General features: G+C 39.6%; 1 protein-coding gene across 2 annotated transcripts in view; it reads left to right on the top strand.

Moving 5' to 3' along the window:
• GRIK2 (glutamate ionotropic receptor kainate type subunit 2) overlaps positions 1-14,693 on the top strand; it is a 655,273-nt gene that overhangs the window by 603,498 nt on the left and 37,082 nt on the right. The window lies entirely within an intron of this gene.

Genomic DNA, 14,693 nt, shown 5'->3' with positions numbered 1-14,693 from the left:
CAGAAAAAGTTTTCTGCACAAGACAACCATGTGTGAATTTTGTGTGGAATAAGTCCTGAATTGTGAATTGACTTTGAAAATAGTGTGGTTTTTTTTTTTTTAAAGATTCTCACAGTGGGAAACAAATTGCTAAAATTACTCCATGCTTTCTTTAAGAAGAAACATAGTGAAGAATTACACCCTTTGTCACAGACATTTCTAGTGCGGACATGTTAGAGGGATTTCGTGGTCGATGTTCTTTGGCTATAGCTCTCTCTCTCACTCATGTTTGGCTATGCTGGCCTCTTTCCTGCCCTCCTTTCTTCGGCAAACAAAGATCTTTTTTATTAAGGCTGCCCTTTGGCAATTAACTGCTTGTTGCAGAAGAGTCTTTTAATGGGATGGGGGGATTACTGTACTATTATCTCATAGTTGTGTTCCACAAGCTTTTATATTGTTTTAAATTAGGACTGAAGGACTTAGTACTGTCTGCTTTGAATCATTTAAAATTGCAATCATTGTATTTTAGCTGTACTTTGTTTCAATGTGTGCTATGATCTGTCTTAGGCCACATCTTGGGAGAAAAGTGGAATATAAATTAAATAAATAAGTGAAGTTCATACTTGGGAGGCCCATGGTAGAAAGGGGGGAGGCTTCATGGAGAGAGGGGAAGTGGCAGTGTAAAGAGTCACATACACTAGTCTGTGTGCTACCCTGAGGTGGTGCAGAGGAATCATCTGCAGATATTAAACAAGGCTCATCATACATACCAGAGGTACCAACAAAACAAAACACAACTTTTTTCTGGGTGTATACATTTACAAGTTTTGTCTATTCTGTGCCTTAGTAAGTGTATGAGACATACATTTAAATAAATGAATAAATAAGTAAACAAAAGCAGTGGACATTTGTTTTGCTAATCTATGCTTTTGATTTCGTTCAGGCAATTTCATAATTAAATTGTATAAAGTGAATATTATTTTCTCTCTAGACACAGATTAGATTCCTATTTTTTTTCTTTTTTATCTTAATGGTAAATACACTAAAGAGATCTGTAGCCTTTCCTTTTCTTGAGGAGTGCCTTCTTATTTCATTCCACATTTTTCTCAGATTTGCCAGTCCCTTCAAACACTTTACAATGAAGTAAAGTATCATCAGCCTGATGATGTACATCACAAGTTTAATTTTGCTAGACATTGTGGGGAGATGGCTGGATATTCTGCTCCACTGTCCCCCACACACATACACTGTATTATATTCTGTTCACTATCCATTATAATCTCTTATTATTCCAAAGATAAATGGACTGTCTCAGTTGAACTGCCTCTATTGTGTTGGGAGCACTGTAATGTTCCTTCAAAGTATAACCAATAGTGTGCAATAATGGTGGCAGCCTTTGAAGGACACCAGTTACTCTTTCCTTCATTATGTTGTAGACATTCCACTGAAATTTATTTTTCCTGTATTCAGAAAATAAGTTAGCTAAATTGATCCTTGCTTGCCTTTATTTTGTTTGAGTAGCTAATCAATGAATGAAGCCATTTGTGTTAAGTATTGTATTAAGATCAACCGAATGTTTCTGAAATGACATGTGACTCATCTGGCTGTCTAAAACATAGATACCTTCCAAATTAAATTCCATTTCTGTTCCCTCCCTAATGATATTGCTTGCTCTTAATCCTAGCAGATTATCATGAGTTTTTGGCATCTATGCCTAGACAAAATAGTGCAAAAATGTGGAAAATGTTCATGCAGATGTTGTAGACTGCTATGCTACAATGTAACTGAATATGTGAAAATATTATCTTCCAACACTTTATCCCATGCTGTTCAAATAGCAGGTTTGTAATTGAATGGTGTTGTGTTAAAGATGGATTTAGAGCTCCATGTATGAAAGCAGTCATCAATCAAACAGAACTTTAACAATAGTGTTATATTACAAATAAAAATAAATAAATTATTCTGATTCAGAATAATCACTGCTCACAGTAATTCATTTTATTAGGAATCTTTGTCTTCCGTGTTGGTAAAAACAGAGATTTTTTTAATGTATGCAGACAACTATTGTGCTAATTGTTTTATTCACCCAAATGTAGAATAAGCTTACAGTGGGTTGCAAATTGTGACAGCCTGCTGAACAAACATGACATTATGTATTGGATCCAAGACATATATTCCATTGGAAGAATTATCTTCAAGTAGAGTTTCACCCAGAAGTCTCCTAGTTAGTAGAAAGCAGATGATGATCATACAAGGAGGATTTTTGTGGCAATATGTACAGATAAAGACACAGAGTAAGAACAAACTATGTTCACCATTTTAATGGGTCTGGGAAAATAAAAATATATTCATTTTGTGAGAGAAATAGAAATATTCACTTAGAGCAGATGCTAGGCAATCCTCCTTGGGCCAGAGTGTGGAAAAGTTAACTTTTGAGTACAGGTCCCAGCATCCCCTAATCAGCATAGCCAGTGATCGTGATCCCAGGGTTCTAGGAGTTGTTATCCAACAAAAGCCACATTACTAAACTCTGACTTCAGCAGATTATTCCATAAATGAGTGTCACTAGGGCCCAAACAGACAGGCCAAATTAAAGCTGCTTTGGGTCACTTTGGAGGGATGCTGTTTAAATGATTCATGCATCCCAAGAGGCTAGACGTTGCACCAAAGCTGCACTCCAGTTCTTAGGAGTGCAGTCCTTGTTCAAGATCTTTTCTGAGGCCTCATATGCAATGCCCAGGAAAGTTCTTCAATTATACTATACTTTAACTCTTATCAATTATGGCCTGGAACAGACAGGCCAAATGTGCTGTGCTGGTGCCAATAGGGTTAGGGACGGTGCACCAGCTGCACCGTCCCTAACCCTAGCACAGCACGGCGGTGGAGTAATGGTGGTGTCCCATCCATACGGTTGCCATGATTTTGACGTAAGCAATGCGCAGCGTCCACACATCATTGTGCACCATGTATTGCTTACGTCGCCAGTGCACCAGTGGCGCACTGGCGACATCACTCCAGAGCCGCAAAAAGAACATGGAAACACTGGGTTCTTTTTATTCCAGAGGGACAGCATGCAGTTTGGGGGCTGCGCCATCCCTCTGGAGTTAAAATGGGCTAATGCAAACCACAGTTCCATGGACGTCTGTACTGCCCAATAGAGTAGCAAAAGGTGGGAGCTTAGTCTTTCCTAGGAGCACCTAAAAGAAAGACTAGCCCCCTTTACTCTCTCTGCTGCAGTACTGCTTCTGATCTTTCTGAATGCCCAGGCCAGAAAATGCTAGTGGTGGCAGTTCTTTGGTCCTTTCCCTCAAAGAGTGCCAGGGGGCTCTCAAGGCTTTTGACATTTGTGTATGTTTGTCATCTTTTCTGAGTTAAAATCAGTCAAAGGTATAATATTAAAGTTAAAGGCTATAATAACTGCTAATGTACTTGCCATTTTCTTTGCTTTGCCTTTTCATCCTTTTTGACGTGTGTGTGTGTGTGTTTTTGTAGCCATACTTGTATCTGGTTGCCTCCCTCACATATCGGATAGCCATGACGTACCATAGTTCCCTCCTCATCCACTCATCCTTTTTATTCCAGAGGGACAGCATGCAGTTTGGGGGCTGCTCGAATAAGTAGGTTTTTAGCCCCTTCTTAAATTGGGCTAGGGAGGTAGCTGAGTGGAGCTCAAAGGGCAGTGAGTTCCAGAGGTTGGGGGCCAAGATGGAGAAGGCCCTCCTAGAAGTGGAAATATATTTCCTCTTTGGAACTCTTAACAATTGCTGAACTGATGATCTGAATGTGCGGGGTGGATTGTACGTTCTTTGGTGTCATTTTCCTTTGTTTTGTACTTTACATCCTTTGTTACATGCCCTTAAGTTTTACCTGTGACCTGTCTTCAGGTCATATCAAAATCCATAATTTTGCCCCCAAAACCTGCTCTAGACTTATACACGAGGTCAACTTATAGTCAAGTATATACAGTACATCCTCAGATATACAGAGTGAAGTGTCCAGGAACAGACTTTTATAAACAGGCTATGTGATAGAAATGCAAAACTAGTGGGTATGGTGATGGGGTGACAAGTTCAGTTTTAGCCATGGTCATTGTGGGATAAAGACAGTGAGTAGATAACCATACAAATGTTGGTGATGTTGTTGGAATGCACTGTGATGCTGGCTGGGAACTAGTCAGGAGATTGTGATGAACTGCCCATGATTGCCCTCATGAAGCTTAGGGAGTTAACTAGTGTTGTGATATATGTAGAGTTCCAGGAAACCATTGTCTTTGTTCAATCCATTATTGATGAACTGGATATAAAGATATATGCCAATTCTGCTGTTATCCTTTTCAATCTTCCTTCATAGTTTTTGTTCAAGATCTGTTCTAAAGTCTTAGATGCAATGCCCAGGAAAGTTCTTCAGTTGATTTTTGTGTATTCACATTCCTAATGTCTGATTAATCCTTGGTTTGCACAGTGAAGAGTACTGAATGGCTTAATTGACAGAGAAGGGCATATATCACATTTGAGGCTAAGCAAGTGAAAATGTATCTAATATTGTGGGTGATGTGGTTAGGTCCAGTGGTGGCAGTTCCATAACAGTGTCAGAAAGGCGCATGTCAGAAAAGTCAGAAAAGTTCATGGCTATGAACTCTCAGAGTCACTATAGTCAAGGAAGTTCAAAAAATCAGACTGGAGCATGAGACTTCCACAATTTTTCTCCAGGAATTCAATTTTCCCCATATTTTTATGAGCTCCTTTCATGGAATCCAGAAACAAGGCTGGGAAAAAGCCCACTGTAGACCTCTGTGTTGCTTTGTATGCTCACTCCCTGTTTTTGTTTCAACACCATTTTTTTAATTGCTGTTGCCTTCTGCACAAAAACAAATAATTATGTGGATTAGATGAGTGAAGGAGCTGGTAACATATGTATAAAACCAGTTTTTTTAATGTTTTTTTCTTTTTTCAGTCAAATGTTGGCAGTATGTTCTCTTCCATATATTAAAACTTCTTTTTAGTCATCACCATTATCAATATCAACATGAACATGATCATTGTTGTTTGTAGGCATCTTTTCTTTCTTACTTTATTTCAGTCAGCCAAACAGCACATGATAAATTCCAGTTTGGAATTGGCTCATTTTGATTATTTGCTCATATTATTTCACCGGACGTTACATCTAGAGAAAGGTATTTCACACTGCTCCATTAAATTAAAGGCTTCACTATAGAAAAAAGAGGTTTCAGGCAATAATTTATGATCTACAGCTTTATGCCACTGCTAGGAATATGACTTTATGAATTATTTATATTTATCCAAGCCATTAATGAGTGAATTATAATGCTGCTGTTCTACCTTTGTATGAGGAGTCCTTTCTTCAAGTAGGCTTTAAACCCACCATGTAATGCAGTATGATATTTCGTCGCTAATGCAGTGGACAAGAATAAACTGTTTTGGTTACTTGTCTTTTACTTCCTGGAAGTGATATGAAACAATCTTTTTATGATAGAAAATTGTACAATGCTAGCTTTGCTATTTTAAGAGTTCCTTTCATTACTCGTTAATACCTTTAATTTTGCACTCTCCAAATGGGAGATTTAAAATGTCATTTAGGCAGGAAACATAGCTACAGTTATCTTCATTTTCTTCTTAGACTTCTCTTTTTTGATCTGGCATTATTCATGACCAACAGTAACCTTGAAATCTGTAGAAAGTAATTGAAGACAATATATTAGTTATGTTTTCCTCATGAACAGATATTTGAAGTGTTTATTAATCCAGTAGACTTGAACATGGAGTGAAAAGGCAGTTGGAAAAGGGAGTGTTTTGTGAATGTGTTGTGAAAATTAGAAGAGCTGGTAGATTTTGTCTGCCTTCCTTTACCACTCCTAGAAAAAGCTCAAGCACTAGAATTTTCCCCACATTTTGTCACCAACAAGATTCTAGCTCAAATCTCAGACTCCAAGACATGTTTATAGAAAGCAATAAATTAAATTAAGAGCTCGTCTGTACAGGCTGATGGTAGAAAGATGCTCAACAAGTATAGTAACTAACTAAGATATTCAAAAGGAGATGCCTGATTATATAAACTCAACAATTGGATCAGAAATCTCCAGCAGAGCAACAAATTAACTGGAGACATATATCTATGGAAACTCCCGGACAAAATATAAGATAAAAGGATTACTCTGAAAGGTTTATCACATGTTGCATTAGGCTTTCATTCTTCTTCTTAGCAACTTTTCAGCACTTGCAAATAGAGAGATTAGCTATTTACCACGCTTTTCTTCCCCCATAATTTCTCCATTTTTTTAAAAAAAAATCTCCTATTGCTCAGTTTCAGTAGGTTTTCTGTGCATTTGACATATTTTTGACCACTTAGTGTTATGCATATTTTTCTAAATAAGCCATGTAGAACATAGTGTTTGTTTTTTATCATGTTACCTCATCCCCCCCCCCTCTGCTTTCATATGTATTTGATAGTGACAGTCAAATAATTAGTGTTAGGCAGGACAACAGACTCTGCGAAGGTTGGAAATATTTTTCTCCCTCCTTGTCAAACTTATGAGAGATACTGTGAATTTTTGAAAGTTTTGTTGTTGTTGCATTTTTGACTGTTTCCAAAGAGTATGTTGTTAAAACAAAAACACTGGGCTCATCGATGAGAGATGACTATACCAGAGAATAAATCCAGGATTCCATAGGATGATGCCATGGCAGTTAAACTGGTGTCAAACTGGTCTAATGTGAGAAAATAGCAGGCCAGAAGTGGCAAGAGAGAACTGCTGAGACTTAAATTTAGAGCTGTATAAAAGTTGTATATATTAAAATAGAACCTGAACATATGATACATAACAAAACCTGAGGGCTAAAAAAATGGTTTTACATCCTCTGAAACCATCCTTCACCCAGGACCTCAGCTCAGTAGCCACTAATGGACCCAACCATCTGGAGGCTCAGTATCAGGATGCATCAATCAAGGAATGAAAGTCAGTAGTATGAAATGGTGTAGCACAATTTTCTGTGTTTTTCTGTTGAAGAAATTCTGAAGGATATGAGCACTGTTCATGTGCAAAATTGAAAGGAAGGCCAAATGCATTTTTACATCCTTCTCCTTAGAGATGATAATTTAAATATTAGAGTGCACTCAGTGAACTATTGCTATTGATTCTTCCAGCATGAACAGAACCCTCAGAACAGTGTATTGTTACTCTGAAAAAACTAATTATGTATCCGTGAAATGTGAAATGTAGCAGACATATTGTTCAGAAATCAGTTTATTGAGCTATACCCAGAGAATACTTGTTTTTAGAATTGGAAGGGGGGGGGGGATAATAAAGATGTTGGAAGCAGAGCTCAACTGCATGGACCCACTGTTTTTGAAAAAGTGGAATGTACAGTCATATGCTTGCAAAGGAAAAGACACAAACAAAACAAATTCAGAAGAGAGAGCAAAAGCATGTTCTTATTGGAGATCCACATAGCTTCTTTTGCTAGAATCCTGTATGGGAGATGCACATGCATATGCACCATAGTTATATTGCTATAAAATGAATTCTGGTCCAATGCCAATCCCCAAGTATTGGACAGCACCACTTGCGGTTGCTGGGAGTCTGTTCCCTGTCATTCAGGAAGCAGCTGACTGCCATTTCCATGCCCTCCTTTGAGTAATCTCCAGTGTGACAGGCAGCAGAATGATCATAGAATCATAGAGTCATAGAATAGGAAGAGACCACAAGGTCCATCCAGTCCAACCCCCTGCCATGCAGGAACTCTCAATCAAAGCATCCCCAACAGATGGACATCCAGCCTCTGTTTAAAGACCTCCAAGGAAGGAGACTCCACCACTCTCTGAGGGAGTGTGTTCCACTGTCAAACAGCTCTTACTGTCAGGAAGTTCCTCCTAATGTTGAGGTGGAATCTCTTTTCCTGGAGCTTGCATCCATTGTTCTGGGTCCTAATCTCTGGAGCAGCAGAAAACAAGCTTGCTCCCTTCTCAATATGACATCCCTTCAAATATTTAAACAGGGCTATCATATCACCTCTTTACCATCTCTTCCCCAGGCTAAACATCCCGAGCTCTCTTAAGTCATTCCTCATAGGGCACGGTTCCCAGACCCTTCACCATCTTAGCTGCCCTCCTTTGGACACTCTCCAGTTTCTCCACATCCTTTTTGAATTGTGGTGCCCAGAACTGGACACAGTATTCCAGGTGAGGCCTGACCAAAGCAGAATAGAGTGGCACTATTACTTCCCTTGATCTAGACACTATATTTCTATTGATGCAGCCTAAAATTGCATTAGCCTTTTTAGCTAACGCATCACACTGTTGACTCATGTTCAACTTATGGTCTACTTGGACTCCTAGATCCCTTTTACATGTAGTCTTGTTCAGCCAGGTCTCTCCCATCCTATATCTGTGCATTTTATTTTTCCGCCCAAGTGCAGTACCTTACATTTCTCCATGCTGAATTTTGTTTTGTTAACTTTGGCCCAGCTTTCTATTTTATTTAGGTCATTTTGAATTTTGATCCTGTCCTCTGGGGTATTTGCTACTCCCCCTAATTTGGTATCATCTGCAAATTTGATAGGTATGCCCCCAGTTTTGTCCTCCAAGACATTGATAAAGATGTTGAACAGCACTGGCCCCAGGACAGAGCCCTGTGGGACCCCACTGGTCAATTTTCTCCAGGATGAAAAGGAGCCATTATTGAGCACCCTTTGGGTTCGGCCAGTCAACCAATTACAAATTCATGTAATAGTTGCCTTGTCTAGCCCACATTCTAAAAGTTTGTTTGCAATAATGTCATGGGGAACCTTGTCAAAGGCCTTACTGAAATCAAGATATACTATATCCACAGCATTCCCTTAATCTAACAAGCTGATAATTTTATCAAAACAAGAGATCAGGTTTGTCTGGCATGACTTGTTTCTCTGAAACCCATGTTGACTTTTTGTGATTATATCATTGCCTTCTAGATGTTCACAGACTCTCTGTTTAAGGATCTGCTCCAGAATCTTTCCTGGTATCGATGTCAGACTAACTGGTTGATAATTGTTGGGATCCTCTTTTTTCCCCTTTTTGAAGATGGGGACAACGTTTGCCCTCCTCCAGTCTGCTGGGACTTCTCCTGTTCTCCAGGAGTTCTCAAAGATTATTGCCAATGGTTCCGATATTATATTTGCCAGTTCTTTTAATACCCTTGGATGTAATTCAACTGGTCCTAGAGACTTATATTCATTTAGGTTAACCAGGTATTCCTGCACTATCTCTTTATTTATTCTGTGTTGAAATTCCCTTATTCTGTCCTCTGATCCATTTTCCTCAGGTTGAGCACCCTTTGCCTTTTCTGAGAAGACTAAAGCAAAAAAGGTGTTGAGTAATTCTGCATTTTGCCATCTTCTGCACGCAGTGCCCCTACCTTTTCCTTCTTCTTCCTTTTGCTGCGGACATATCCAAAAAGCCCTTTTTATTGTTCTTAACCTCTCTAGCAAGCCTGAGTTCATTCTGTGCTTTAGCTTTTGTGACTTTACTCCTATTTGTTTGAATTCCTCTTTGATGATTTCCCTGTTTATCCATTTCTTATACATGTCTCATTTAAAACTTAGCTCCTCTTGTTCTTTAAAGTTCCTTAATCATCCATCTTGGCTTCTTGAGACATCTTCCATTTTTCTTCCTCATTGGAACTGTTTGAAATTGTGCCTTCAGTATCTCCCTTTTAAGAAACTCCCATCCGCCTTAAACTCTCTTCTCTTTTAGTATTGCTGACCATAAGATCACCCCCAGTATTTCTTTTACGTTTACTAAAATCAGCTTTCCTAAAGTCTAGAATGTGTGTCTGACTATGCCTAGCTTCTCCTTTCCACTGTATAACAAACTCCAGGAGAACATGGTCAATTCCTCCTAAGGATCCCACCACTTGCACTCCATTAACCAAGTCAGGTTAGGATCAGATTTAAAATAGCTGACTCCCTTGTTGCCTCTTCTACCTTTTGGACAATGATATTGTCTTCGAGGCAAGTGAAGAATTTGCTAGACATTGAGGATTTGGCTGCGTTTGACTTCCAGAAATTATCAGGATAGTTGAAGTCACCCATCACTACTACATGTCTCCTTTCTGAGTGTGTGGTCATCTGTTCTAGAAAGGCATCATCCAATTCCTCCATCTGACTGGGGGGTCTGTATTAGACTCCCGCAATAACATCCCTGTTGTTTCCCTCCCCTTCAATTTTTATCTAGATGCTCTCCACCTGGCTTCCAGGATCAATGTCTTGGATCTCCTCACTGGTGTAAATGTCCTTCACATATAATGCTATTCCTCCTCCTTTCCTGTTTGGCCTGTTTCTCTTAAAAATATTATACCACTTTATTTCTACATTCCAAACATGCGACTCATCCCACCAGGTTTCAGTGATGCCTATTATATCATGTTTGCTTTGTTGTGCTAGGAGTTCAAGTTCATCCTGTTTATTTCCTATGCTCTGTGCATTAGTGTAGAGACATCTTAAACCATGGGTCCCCCCTACTTGCTGCCTGTGCAAGTTTTTTTTTGCCTCCCAATTTTCGGTCCTTGCACTGTTTGCCTTGTTCCCTCTGTGTCAGTTTGACTATTCTCTCCAGCCCTTTTGTCTTCCAGAATATTGTCTCGCTCCCCCACAAAACTCAGTTTAAAACCCTCCTAATCAAATTTTTGAGACTATTGGCAAAAATGTTTTTACCAACTGGCGTGAGATGCAACCCATTCCTTGCCAGAAGTCCCTCGTCATGGAACCGCAGCCCGTGATCCAAGAATCCGAACTGTTCTTCACGGCACTATCTACAGAGCCAGTTGTTTACATCCGCTATTTTCTTCTCCCATCCTGGATTGTGCCCTTCAACTGGGAGAAGAGATAAGATGAGAACCTGTGCATCCATTTCTTTCAGCTTCCTACCCAGAGCCTCATAAACCTTACTGATATTCTGAAGGCTGTGCCTTGCAGTGTCATTGGTTCCCACATGAACCAAAAGAAAGGTCAGTAGACTTGACAAGTCTTGTCAGCCTCTCTGTCACATCATGGATCCTTGCCTCAGGGAGACAGCACACCTCCCGAGACATTTTGTTAGGCCCACAAACCACTGCTTCTGTACCCCTCAGCAAGGAGTCCCCCACGACCACCATACGCCTCCTCCGAGGCTTAGCAGTGGCTGTTCCCTTTGGTTGTATTCCCTGCTCTGTCCCTGAAGTCTGTCCCTGCTGCTGCTCCTCATCATTCCTGATTGACTATATAAGAAAAATTAAAATTCGTGCACTGTTAGATCCCTGGTGAAATTCTCCCTCACACCAGAGATTGCTCATAGGGGGGAAATCAATCAACTGCTTCCCAGTCATCACAGGAACAAATACCCATCAATCGCAGCAGCAGCTGATGCCAGAAAAGTAGAGATTGGGGGACTTGCATGATCCCTATGCAACATGTTATCTAATGTTATCTAATGACTATCTAGGAATCATGAAAAAATAACAGTTGTGAGCTGTATAACTGCCTTAGAGAATTCCAGCCAATGTGTATGTAGTCTATATTCTTGCAATAGATTGTATCTTGACTCATCATTCTGCCTAATTTAGTCTATTTACATTAGCCTGATTCAAGAAAAATTCCTGTCCTTGCCTATCTGCTGGCAACTTCAGTCAGAGTTGGCTTTTGGGACCCTTTCACAGCCGCAGGGGTTTACCACATACCATGCAGCTGTGGACACGTCTACATAGGGACCACCAAACACAGTGTGCAAACCAGAATCAAGGAACACAAGAGACACTGCAGACTGGGCCAGCCAGAAAAATCAGCAGTAGCAGAACATGCCACAAGCCATCTTGGGCATAAAATACTGTTTGAAAACACTGCAATGCTGGACCATGCCAACCACTACCATGTCAGGATGCACTGGAAAGCCATTGAAATCCACAAACATCTGGATAATTTCAACTGGAAAGAAGAAACCCTTAAAGTGAACAAAATTTGGCTACCAGTCCTGAGGAATAGCAAAATAAGGACTCAGCAAATGCAAATGGGAAACCATTCAGAGTCAGGGGCTTTCCCAGCAGATAATGATCAATAATTAACAGATATTAATCCTCTTTTGCATTAGCCTCCCAGCCTGAGACCTGCCATCAGCAACAGAACAATACACATGCAAATCACTCCTGCATTCTCAGGCTCACACAGTATATATACACCCAACTTTTTCCAGGCAAAGCATTCTCTGAAGATGCCAGCCACAGATGCTGGCAAAACATCAGGAAGAAACTCTTCTAGAACAAGGCCACATAGCCCGAAAAACCCACAAAAAACTCTGGAAGTTATAGTTCGAAAATGAATGCTTTGGAGCTCTGCTTCTGTGTGCCTGTTCACAGTGTAGCACAATGTTGCTTCAAGCACAAGAATACTGTGGACTTGCCCTAGACACTTGAACACTTAAAAGATTACTTAATTTCTGTATTAATCTTCAGAGCAGTTAATGGATACATTACTTGTCATCAGCAAAGCATCTTACAATTCAAACTCCTGCCTCAACCATGACATTATAAAATGAGCCCTCATGGTGCATATAGGTTTCCTGACCTGCAAAGTTAAAATGAGACATGACACAAGATTTATTTTTGTTATGCTTATTTTTAATAATAATAATAATAATAATAATAATTTGTTTTATTTATATACCACTATTCCAAAGATCATAGCAGTGAACAGTAAGCAAGCTAATTTCCCCCAACAGTCTGGGTATTTGTAAGAATACTGGGCTTCTATAACAGAGGAGATTAAGAATGAAGTAAAATGCTTTTTTAAAAAAAGGTTATGGGCTTTAATCACAAAAATGACTTATTTGGATTTCAAGAAGTCATATTTTTGTTTTGGTATATTCTGTATTTGTTGCTGATTTTTTTTGTAGAATGTAATATATGTTGTATATGTAGTTTCCCCCCCTTTCTTTTCATGTTGTGTGTTAGGTTCTGTTATGTAATGTTATATGATGTGATATGTATTATTTTAATAATTCAATAAAAAATGAAAAAAGAGAGGGAGAGAGAGAGAACTTACCTGAATGGAATCCATACTTACAATGAGACCAACAGATGGAGAAAATTCCCTTTGGGTGGTTTGAAGAGAACCTAATAAAGTGAATGACAGACATCCTGATCTACACATTAAACTGCCCCAAAACTGTAGAGAACTGAAGTCTTCTTTCATTGACAAGGAGAAGTATATATCACCAGTTTATATGGTGCAAAGACAACAATATCTCATGGCAAGTGACTATTTTATTTTACAACACTATTTAAAGAATGATAGCACTAGACAAAATTGGATGATATAGCTTTCATCATCCTTTTCTGAGAGGTGAGGAGTGGTGGCATGCCTTATTTCCTTACTCATGTGTCTGTCTACCTCACTTCAAGATGCCTTTAGCCATCCATGAAGAACCACAATGTTTGAATAGGGATGATGTTCATACAAGCCAACATATGTAGGCCTGTTTCTTACAGTTCATTTCCAAGATAAAACTCAGGAATCAGTCACACTGAACCTATTGAAGGCTGCAAAACTAATATGTAAATATACTAAGCAGCAATGGTGAAATAGAGCTGTTGCATAAAATCCAAATTCAGACAAAGAGTAATTCTTTAAGAATCTTCTAAACCTCATGTGTATTTGAAGGAACTATTCATTCTTTGTGGTATACAAAGCTATTCCAACTTATTTCATTCACTTAAATACACTGAAACCTAATGTGGGAAATTTCAAGCTTGCTTTTTGACACTGTGCCAGCTAGATTTTGACATCTTTGAATGACTTTGATTGCAAACATTGCATTGCTGATATTGCTTATAGGCTAGAAGCCATACTCAATCAAGTCCATAAAGACTATAAGGAGAGAACCATTACATTGACTTGAGAAACACTCCCTGCTGCTCAAAGAAAATATTCAGTTGTTGGCAGAAATGGAGGCAATTACTATAGTCAGAGATTGAAAAAAGAGAACTTAGATATGGTGCCATACATTGATTCCACTGAAAGATGCCATCCCAGTTATTAACACTGTTAACAATGAAAGGAGTGGGGATGGAGAAAAATCATATTGCTGAATAGCTAAAAAGATTATGCTTTTAGTTACTGACTGGAATATAGGATGATAATGCAACATGACAGCTGACTGCCTCAGCTACATTTGAGATCACCAAATATTTATAATTGACAAAACCATTAATCTTGCTTTCTGGGTTTTGATTTGAGGATAAACTATGGTTTATGCAGTTTCCCATTTGCAAGAAGGTCAGATAAGAATGCATTTTATCACCCCATCTTTTTAATTTACATTGAAAAAAAATTGTATACATAGGCTTAGTAAAAATGGAAAGTACAGAAAAAAGCGGCCGCCTGGCTCGGCAGGCAGGCCGCTTTGCCACTAGATGCGGCGTGTACTACAAGCCCCAGAAGCCTCTGGGGCTTGCCCCGGCCCCTTTTTGGTGCGCGGGGCGGAAACGTCCTGCTCCCGCCCCGCGACGCTCTGGGGGCCAGGCTCTATGATCGGGGAGTTCCGGTCCTCCAGGGCTGCTCATTGGCCAGCTGCCCTGGAGGAGGAGTCTCCCTGATCTGGTGATCTGGGGGCGGAGCCGGGGCTTATTTAAGGCCGCGTGGCCGGCTCCGGCCCCCAGTCGGCGCTTGGCTCCAGCGTGTTAGGAGCCAAGCTGG

Source organism: Sceloporus occidentalis, unplaced genomic scaffold (genome assembly GCF_023333645.1).
Source record: "Sceloporus occidentalis isolate IW3139 unplaced genomic scaffold, rSceOcc1.0.p SCAF_6, whole genome shotgun sequence".
Lineage (NCBI taxonomy): Eukaryota > Metazoa > Chordata > Lepidosauria > Squamata > Phrynosomatidae > Sceloporus > Sceloporus occidentalis.
Note: the sequence above shows the minus strand (reverse complement) of the source record. Positions and strands in the feature narration are given on the sequence as shown.